Raw genomic sequence first — 10,672 nt, 5'->3', positions numbered from 1 at the left:
TAAATGCTTGTCCATTGTCTGTTTCGTTAACATAGTTATTTGGATGGATGCTGGATCCATCTGTTGTGCTGCCTGCTGTCTTACTGTTTAAAAGGCTGATACACCACACATGGCTCATAGGAAAGGAGCCCTGAGAGCCGACAAGGCTTCAGTGCTTATGTCCCATTCGATTATCTTCATATGAATTAAACCATTTCCAGAAGGGAATGCATTTTGCTTTATTTATTTATAGTTTGATTCTGTGCAACAATGAAATCTGTAGCTTGTTGGAGCAAGGGAAGAAGAAATTCCACCAGCGAGGTCTCCGCCACTCATCTTACATGCAGGACAAATTGATTTTGAGGATGTTGATGCTTGTCAGCGTTACTGTTTTAGATTTGTGGCTATGTGTCCTGCTTTCGAATGCCATCTATCTGTGACTTCTATTGTGTGTTTTCAAAGGTGTCTAGTGCAGTAGAGAAAATGAGCTGCTATGAAAATAAGAATGCTCTGTGAACTCCTGGTTCAAATCTTGCTTCATCCCTAATTCACTGGGAAGCCTCAGACGACCGCCATCTCAGCCTTAGAGATAATAAAACTAGTCTATTTTACAGGGCTGTTGTAAGGATTATTGGGGGCTTGTGAAGTGATTTGTGTGTGATTTGGTCCCTGTGAGTGATGGGGGGGGGGAGCGGGAATTACCACAGGGACCCTCCTTGCTTTCTGTCACCAGCACTCATAAGCCAGATAAAATAGATTATTAGTCTGGTAGCTTCCCTTGTGAGGAAGTTGCACAGAATGAGTGCTGCTACAGAGATGACTGCTCAGAGCTGCCAGCCTAAATTTAGGTGGTCAAGCAGGGCTTTCTACAATGATTTATGGATTGCAGGGGCACTTTATGGGTCAAGAGATTCCTTCTAGCACCCTGGCGGCGGTCCATTTAGGGCTTTAAATTTAAGAACCAGCACCTTAAATTGTGTTTGGAAGCAAACTGATAAGCAGTGTCAATTTTATATAGGGTTAAAGGTAAAGGTAAAGGGACCCCTGACCGTTAGGTCCAGTCGTGACCGACTCTGGGGTTGCGGCGCTCATCTCGCTTTACTGGCCAAGGGAGCTGGTGTACAGCTTCCGGGTCATGTGGCCAGCATGACTAAGCTGCTTCTGGCGAACCAGAGCAGTGCCTGGAAATGCTGTTTACCTTCCCGCCAGAGCGGTATCTATTTATCTACTTGCACTTTGACGTGCTTTTGAACTGCTAGGTTGGCAGGAGCAGGGACCGAGCAATGGGAGCTCACACCGTCACGGGGATTTGAACCGCCGACCTTCTGATCAGCAAGCCCTAGGCTCTGTGGTTTAGACCACAGCACCGCCCGCGTCCCATAGCGCCACCCGTGCTATGGGTTAATGTATTCCAAACATGTTCCAGATCATATAGACAAGACAATGCACACAAGACCTGCTCTGACAGTTTACCAAGCATAAGTAAGTCAGGGTCAGAACCTCCTTCCATTAACCTCCCCCTTCCATGCATTCAGTAAACACAGATGGTCTTATGCACAGGGTTATTCTTGGTCTACCTTGTTCCAGGACGCTGCCTTCAAGCAGCTCATCAAGCTTTGTCCAGACCATCAACAGATGTAAAACCTCTATAGCACCACTGACTCTCAGGAGCTGTGCCAATTTGCAAGAGCTGTAAGCTAGGGTTTGACCCAGGATCTGAGAGCAAACGTGCCTGGCCTGCTGGTTTCAATGATCCTCAAACTGAAGCCACTCCTAAAAATCAATTAGACAGCACTTTGTTTCTTATCGCAGTAGCAGCAACCACAGCACTCTCCTGGAAATGGGAAGAAAGGGCAGAGGCAAATAACCACAGAACAAAAAGACAGGGGGAAAATATATAATCTGGGATAATCAGTGGACTTTCTGGGATCCCAACCGCAAATCCTTTGACAAAATACAAGGAGACAGAAGGGACTTGGTTTCAGATGGAAAGTCAGCTAAATAGGTGAATGAGTCCCCTTTAAACTGTCATCATTAATTTGAGCCAAACTTAATTTTAAAAAGCTAAACCAAAACAGCTGGATCTAGGAAGTGATGCTGACCTCTGCACTGGCTGTTTTCCTGTTCTCCGCTCAGTTGATCATCAGCTTCCACTTAAAGCAGACTAGAGGAGCCGACACACTAGCTAGAATCTGTTATTTTCTGAATATTATTTTTTGACATTATCAGCTTTAAGCTAACTCCATTTCCTGAAAAGGAAGCTCTCTTGAAGTATCCTCTTTATTGGTTCAGCTGAAATATTTAGGTTCCAATCCAAGAAGCATTATGCCAAAGCCAATGCGATGCCATTTCACCAAATGGCTGGAATGAATATGGAAATGTAGTCATAGTTGGAGAAGAAGCAGTACCTTTATGACATCAGCCTCCATTCACCCAATCCCTGCTCTTTTCTCAGATATCTTTTCCAGGCATGCAGAGTGGCTCTGAGTTGAGGGTGGACATCCATTAAGGCGGAAACCACCTTCTGCACAATGTAACACTCACACTGTGGGTTGTTTACATTTAGCAGAACATATTTTGTAAAACTGAGCCTGGTTGCAAGGAAGATGCAGAACACAAAACTTCTGCTAGGCAGGAGACAGACAACCATCTGGTAAAAACTTGCCTTTAATACTACTACTACTACTACTGTGGTACCTCGGGTTACATACACTTCAGGTTACATATGCTTCAGGTTACAGACTCCGTTAACTCAGAAATAGTACCTCAGGTTAAGAACTTTGCTTCAGGATAAGAACAGAAATCGTGCTCCGGCAGCACGGCGGCAGCAGGAGGCCCCATTAGCTAAAGTGGTGCTTCAGGTTAAGAACAGTTTCAGGTTAAGTACGGACCTCTGGAACGAATTAAGTACTTAACCCGAGGTACCACTGTACTACTACTAATAATTTAAAAAACAGCTCTGCCCCAACAGCCTACTACCTCTCCTGCAGAGGTGGAGACTAACTGTTAGGCTACTGCATCCTTTCCTTTGTGATTTGTTTAATACATGGTAACATCCATTTAGGGCTACTAATGTCGCATGGAGCTCCAGCTCTCATTCTTGTCATGCTAGCATGCTGCTGCTTTAGCACAGCCTGAATTTGGAGAGGTATTACAACTTGCATACCTCAACTACTCCATCTTTGAAACTCAGTACACACCATCAGGTGAAATTAGGCTGCAGTTCAGCCTGGTACCTAGCTGCACATACAGCTTATAAACATCTATTTTACTATAAATATAATTTTAAATAAACAAGATATAAATAAACAGTTCAAAAAAGAACACCTCCTATTGACTACTCAGTTCCTGTGGTAAGACCCAATCAGTCTTACCCCATTGTGTTAGCACTCAATAAAAGAACTGCTAATTATTTTAGTAAGTGCAAGGGCCAGCATTTTTTAATTGCTTTCTTGATTATAAAGAGAAGCATGACGGCCTATCATTAGAGCAGAGAGGCATTGACTATATCAACACCGAATTTTTATTACATCGCAAGTATATAAAACAAGAGCTTTCTGTTTTGGTACTGTACGCTTTGCACCATATCGACTTACTTTTATTGATCTTTAATAAAAAATGTATAAGTTGAAAGTGTTTTCCCAAACGGCATAAATTAATCGTTATTGCTCCACAGAAAACAAGAAATTGCACTGCAGTAATTAACATTTCCTGGCACCTAATCTGAAAGAGCGCATTGCAAGAAACAGGCCTCAAGGTGTTGTGGAAGTTTAAGAATGCTGCCAACACTAGCGTATGCCTGTTCACCATTCTTATCCCTTGATGCCAAGATCTTTTTATATAAGTGGGCATTTTTGTTTTTGTTTTTAAATGCTAGTACCCTTCTCAGCACAAGCTCATTGTCAGTGTTCAACTCAGCTCAGGTCTGGGAGGCTCACCCCAATGTCCTTAGCCCTGAGGAGTTAGCTAAAGAGCTCAGGAAGCCAAGTTGGCTTTAATAATCAGTTAGGCAGCAATAGAAATGTCAATAAGAGTGAGACATACTGTACAAAGCAGAAGGCCATAGGAGTGTTGATTTGAAGACATCTCATACTGCAGGTTTTCATCTCATCTAGGGAGCTGATATAGGGAGCTGGCTGGAAGCCAGCTGGAGCCTGACAAGGGTCTAGCTGGATGGTCAGCAAGACTATATTTCTTTGCCCTAGGCTACCAGCTTCTAAAATCTAGGCTTTCATAGCAACCTGAAGGTCAATAACTACTGGTTGCAATGTTGTTGTTGTTGTTGTTTAGTCATTTAGTCGCGTCCGACTCTTCGTGACCCATGGACCAGAGCACGCCAGGCACTCCTGTCTTCCACTGCCTCCCGCAGTTTGGTCAGACTCATGCTGGTAGCTTCGAGAACACTATCCAACCATCTCGTCCTCTGTCGTCCCCTTCTCCTTGTGGCCTCCATCTTTCCCAACATCAGGGTCTTTTCCAGGGAGTCTTCTCTTCTCATGAGGTGGCCAAAATATTGGAGTCTCAGCTTCAGGATCTGTCCTTCCAGTGAGCACTCAGGGCTGATTTCCTTAAGAATGGATAGGTTTGGTCTTCATGCAGTCCATGGGACTCTCAAGAGTCTCCTCCAGCACCATAATTCAAAAGCATCAATTCTTCGGCGATCAGCCTTCTTGATGGTCCAGCTCTCACTTCCATACATCACTACTGGGAAAACCATAGCTTTTACTATATGGACCTTTGTTGGCAAGGTGATGACTGGTTGCAATAGGAACCAACTAATAGTCCTTTAATTATCACCACAAAAACAAATCATATACATTTCCCCCTCTTTTCCAGTGGTGACCTTGAGTATGAAATCATTGAGGATGTATCTCCAGCTTTGATACTTTGCTGCCATCCAGCCTGTTCCTCTGATAAGATGCTATGCACCCTTTCCTTATTTCTTTTCTACCTCACCTCTCTGGGTTTGTGTGTGTGATTGCTTTGCTTCAAGCCTTGCTACTCTGTGAGGCAGAGCAATTTCTTTTGGTTTCCATTAGCAATGTGCAATCTCTACTCCACTTTACTTCTATCTGGGCTACTAATTATGAGCTTTCTCTGAGAACGATTTTTTTCCTTTAAAAAAGATCTTTTCTGAGAATTCTAAATTAGTTCATAATTTTCTGTCACATGCATATTCTTGAAGCGTTGTTAGTAACATCAAATGGTCTTCTGGCAACTTAGACCAACAGCTTTATTCTGGCATGTTCATTCAGGGTACATATATGTATAAACCAGAGAAAAGGAACCTTCTAGATGCTGGACTACAGCTCCCATTATTCCTGACCTTTGGCCATGCTGACTGGGGTTGATGGGAGTTGGAGTGTAGAACATCTGAAAGGCCACAGGTTCCCCATCCCTAATCTAAACTAAATATAATAAACACTGTGGCCCATCTGCACTGTACATTGCATGGGCAATGGTCAGTCTGATGGGACTTGTAGACCACAAAATATAGAGGGTACCAGGTTGGGGAAGTGTGCAAATAGCTCAAGAGGAATCAGTGCTAAAGCTGACATCTGTATGACATTCAGTCCTGTCCCAAATATGTTTACTTGGGTATCAGCTCCACAAATTTAACTGCAGCTTACTTCAGCATATGTGATTTCAGCATCAGAGTAACCATCTATCTCTTCAAAGGCAAATTAAAGGCTGTGTATACTTTTAAAGCATATCCAAAACACATTCTTCCTCTCAAAGAATTCTGGGCACTGTAGTTTGTTATGGCTTGCTGGGAGTTGTAGCTCTGACGGGTAAAATTATTTCCCAGAATTATTTCAGGGAAAGAATGTGCATTAAAGGTCTAATGTGAATGTGGCCCCATGCACAACATGTCTTTAAAAAAGCCCATAGATTATTTCTCTATAGGGATATGGCATAACCATTCTTAGTATGAGCTGTAGGAAAGGAGAAACTGGCACAAACAAGGTTTAGTTACATCAGGATTAGATCACAGTATGTTGTAGGAATGCAAGTGTGTCTATTTAAAGCCCTAAATGGCCTCGGTCCAGTATACCTGAAGGAGTGTCTCCACCCCCATCGTTCAGCCCGGCACTGAGATCCAGCACCGAGGGCCTTCTGGCAGTTCCCTCATTGCAAGAAGTGAGGTTACAGGGAACCAGACAGAGGGCCTTCTCGGTAGTGGCGCCCACCCTGTGGAACACCCTCCCTTCAGATGTGAAGGAAATAAGCAGCTATCCTATCTTTAAAGGACATTTGAAGGCAGCCCTGTTTAGGGAAGTTTTAAAATATTTAGTGCTGTATTATTTTTAACACTCGATTGGGAGCCGCCCAGAGTGGCTGGGGAAACTCAGCCAGATGGGCTGTGTATAAATAATATATTATTATTATTATTATTATTATTATTATTATTATTATTATTATTATTATTATTTGAAAACAGATGAAAATGGATGTTTGGGGTCCTAGAAATGAGGGTTGTATCCACACAAAACCCATGATGTTGTGGGTGGGCGTATTCCCTGATCACAACCACCATTCATTCATCCTGGGTGAATGTGCAAGGAAGAAAAGGCGCAGATAACCTGATCAAGTAGAGAGAGTCCAAACAGGTATGGAGTAAACACTGTGGACAGAAGGATCTAGAATCAATCTAAATTGAATGTTGAGGACGAGAACAAACAATTCTGGATGGAGGAAAAATGACATTTTTTTGTGCTACAAATGGGTTAGTGTGAGCACCACCCTTGTCATCAATTTCATGAAGAATTCTGCCCAAGCTTCAGATTTAGGATTTGAATTGGAGCAATTTGCCAGAGGGTCAAAATCCAACCATACTGTGGTACAGTATGTGCGTCTCTCATTACCCTTCCCCTGCCATATTTTAGTGGATGCACAGCTGTAGAATGACTTACATTATTTCTCACTTCTCTTGTGTCATTAACCAAGAGGAGAGTATAAGCAGAGGGTGGGTGGGGTGGGGAGATTTCTGTCCCCACAGAAATCTTATTCATATGTTTTATTATATGCTGTAGCACGGGCACCACTTTAGTTTAATGGCGTGTTGGATGATGGTACAAATTTATAGCTAAAGGTTTACATCACAGACAGCTGGAATGAATAACAATAAATTAATTTAAAGTGCTAGAAAAGTGCTCCCCATAGTATATGGTGCCTATGTGCTCCAGGCCAATAATTTATAAATGTGTGTCTTTTATAATCCTGATCTAAAGTCTTGAAAGCAGCTAGTTAAAAAGCAGTCACATGATATAAATTATTTTTTATTAATATTTCAGTTGTGTGATAAGGGTGGGCACTGTGGCCAGTAGCATGAGGTGGCTTTCATTTATGGCCCGAGCACTTGGAAGCTTGTAACCAAAACTCAAAGATATCAGCCATAGCTATGCTTCAACCACCATTTGCCAATGAGGGATGTAGGTAACATACTAGGCACCCAACCCAGCACAAATCAGTTGTGCTTAAGTCTCCTTGAAATGAATGGGAGCTGCACAAGAGCAAAGGGGAATTTTCCTACAGGGTTCTCCCTCACAAAATATACACGAGTTCAGATGCCGCCAACAGCTCAAGCGGTAAAAAGAAGCAGCTTTAAGGGGGAAGTACTATGGGGACGCGGGTGGCGCTGTGGGTTAAACCACAGAGCCTAGGACTTGCCGATCAGAAGGTCAGCGGTTCAAATCCCCGTGACGGGGTGAGCTCCCGTTGCTCGGTCCCAGCTCCTGCCAACCTAGCAGTTTGAAAGCATGTCAAGTGCAAGTAGATAAATAGGTACCGCTCCGGCAGGAAGGTAAACGGTGTTTCCGTGCACTGCTCTGGTTCACCAGAAGTGGCTTAGTCATGCTGGCCACATGACCCGGAAGCTGTACGCCGGCTCCCTCGGCCAATAAAGCGAGATGAGCGCCGCAACCCCAGAGTTGGTCACGACTGGACCTAATGGTCAGGGGTCCCTTTACCTTTACCTTTACTGTGGAGAAAATGTATAATTCTCTTTCTTGCTTAAGGACATAAGAAGAGGCTGCTGGATCAGGCCAATGGCCCATCTAGTTCAGCATCCTGTTCTTACCGTGGCCATCCAGTTGCCTCTGGGAAACCAGCAAGCAGGATTCAAGCACAAGAGCCCTGTGGTTTCCAGCAACTGGTATTCAGAAACATTTCTGCCTCCAACAGTAGACAACAATTGCAGATTGCTGGCTCCCAGTTCCCGCATGGTTACACACATTCTGCAAATGCCTGTCTATCCTGTTGTCAATGAGCTATCCATTGTCAATTCTGAATTCAGTGAACTGGTTTGCAGAAGATGAGCAGCTGATAATGGAATTGAAATGACAATTCTGATGGCTTTGCCCATGAAAGAACTGCAGCTCAAGACAGGCTGAGATCCTAAGTCCAATTCCATCCTTATCCTCTTACCAATGTTTACTCCTTAGTAAATACTATTGATTTCACTGGGACTAATTTCCAAGTAAATATGCTAAGGCTTGCAATGTTACCCAGTGACGGGTTTAATTAAAATCAATGGATCTCTTCGTTCCACCTAAATATTTTTGGGATCGCGGTAAAAAATTGAACATAGAGGCACAGCAAGTAAGCTGAGGAAGATACAACTGAAGGTGATTTTGACTTCCTTTAAGAGGAGAGCATCATCTCTCAAATGATGTCACAGGATTAGAGAAAAGTCTTGCCTGCAGGCAAACAAATGCGTGTGGAAAAGAGTGGCAGGAATAGAGGCAAGCCAGAAATTGGCAGCTTTTAGAATGAGGTTGAGTTGTTGTTGCTCTTGTTATCATCCTAGCAACCAAATGCTTTCAGTTAAAATTCTAGAGAAAGGATGACTAGTGCTTGCCGTTCACAATGACAGACAATGTGATGTGGTGGTTAGAGCATCAGACTGGGCCTGGGAAGACCTGGCCAGGGCCAGCTTCAGAGTTGAGGGGACCCAAGGCAAGATGTTGTCTGGTGGTTGTTCTACTACAGTGGGTTTGATGGAGGCCCAGGGACGGGAATTTACTTTGGTGGACACAGAAACTCCAGGTAGTCATATTTTTCCGTGACAGTATTCAACTAAATAGTTCCACTAGTGCAAGGATTAGAACTAATGTGATGGGGTCCCCCCTCGTCCTGTTGTGCATGACCTGTCTGTCCCTAAATTTGCTCCAGAAGTTTTGGGGAACACCTAGAATCAAATCAGGGGGTGCATGGGGGGGAGGAGAAGGGAAGAAAGTTTCATTGCACAAGGTGAGATTCTTGCACCGACAGAAGGTTTTGCTTAGTGTTGCACTGAACACAACCCATAGTTGTTGTCTGGAACATAAGGGGGACATGGGGGTGGGGACCGGCTTCACAATGTTCTGGAAGCTGAAAACAAAGGTGGTGGCTGCCAGGACCTGGTAATGGTAGGGCTCAGGGCAAGCATTAAGGGTTGGCTCTACCTGGGTTCTGGTGTGACAGCTGCTGCCCAAGAATGCCTGGTGCTGATGCCAACTCTGGCCTGAGTTCAGATCGGACAAGGGATGTGCATTTGTTTCTTAAGAAATGAAAACGTGAAACAAATGGGGTCCATTTGTTATTAATTAAGAAACAAATGCCAGAGTCATGAATGAATTCAGAATATCTTCTATACATTCATTATCCTTTTGGAACACATTCTTTTCTCCTCTAGAAGCTGGGATAGGTCAGTTGAAGGTTACAGGAAGGAGGGAGAGATGGAGTGGGGACAGAGGGGATTGGCACCGTAAACTGTTGAGCCTTAAACTCAGATACGTTCCCTTGCAATTAGTTGTTAGTTACTTGTAGTTTGTAGCTTACCAATTCAGATACTAGTTATTCTAATTAATATCTGTGTGCTTTTTTGACTGCATATAAAATGTGGACTCCCTTACCTCTCTGTCTGAAATTTGACAGGTCTGATCCTTTTGCAAGTCAGCAAAATGCCTGAAAATATAATACCAGTTGGAGGGAAAACACAGCACTTAAAGGCAGCAGAAGAGCAGCCCGGTCTCCCGTTAAAAGCAAAAGAAGAATGGGAATGAATGGGAATGATGAAAATGAGTGTGGTTTTTATGGACCGAATGAGGTTTCCAGTAAATGGACAAATGGAATAATGGAATAGTTCCCCCTCAATCGTGATTCCTATAAAATCCTCACTTGCTTACTCTCAGTCTAATCTACCTTAAAGGGTTGTTGTAAGGCTTAAATTAACAGGGGAATAAACTGCCCTGAACTACTTGGGGGGAAGGTGGGCCAGAAATACAGTATAATACATAGAGGTAGGGGAAAGAAAGATTTAGTAATGTTTCAGTGCACATGCCAGGAGAGTGTGCATGGCCGGATAGGACTGATTCACACATGCATGACTTTCATATTTCCTTAGATACAATGCTTTTCAATGGAGTTCATCATGCATTTGGCTACCAAGATATTTATTTATTTTAATTGTATTTATTTGATTAATATGCAGACCACCTTTCATTCATTTCAGATCACAAGGCAGTTCACAATACAGTAATGGCAATAAAAATAGTACAGTGGTTCCTCGGGTTAAGTACTTAATTCATTACGGAGGTCTGTTCTTAACCTGAAACTGTTCTTAACCAAAAGCACCACTTAAAGCACCACTTTAGCTAATGGGGCCTCCTGCTGCCACCGCGCCGCCGGAGCACGATTTCTGTTCTCATCC

General features: G+C 43.3%; 2 long non-coding RNA genes across 2 annotated transcripts; one reads left to right on the top strand and one right to left on the bottom strand.

The window, feature by feature from the left end:
• Nucleotides 1-1,434: 1,434 nt before the first annotated feature.
• LOC128413395 (uncharacterized) lies at nucleotides 1,435-2,332 on the bottom strand. The gene is made up of 2 exons (XR_008330323.1): nucleotides 2,082-2,332; nucleotides 1,435-1,813 (listed from the first exon to the last, which is right to left on the bottom strand). It is a non-coding gene; the product is annotated as an uncharacterized LOC128413395 (long non-coding RNA).
• Nucleotides 2,333-2,458: 126 nt separating this feature from the next.
• Nucleotides 2,459-10,145, top strand: LOC128413752 (uncharacterized). Its single transcript, XR_008330435.1, has 2 exons — nucleotides 2,459-2,632; nucleotides 9,898-10,145. It is a non-coding gene; the product is annotated as an uncharacterized LOC128413752 (long non-coding RNA).
• Nucleotides 10,146-10,672: the final 527 nt, after the last annotated feature.

This window comes from Podarcis raffonei, chromosome 5 (genome assembly GCF_027172205.1).
Source record: "Podarcis raffonei isolate rPodRaf1 chromosome 5, rPodRaf1.pri, whole genome shotgun sequence".
NCBI lineage: Eukaryota > Metazoa > Chordata > Lepidosauria > Squamata > Lacertidae > Podarcis > Podarcis raffonei.
This window is presented reverse-complemented; position numbering and strand designations above follow the sequence as displayed.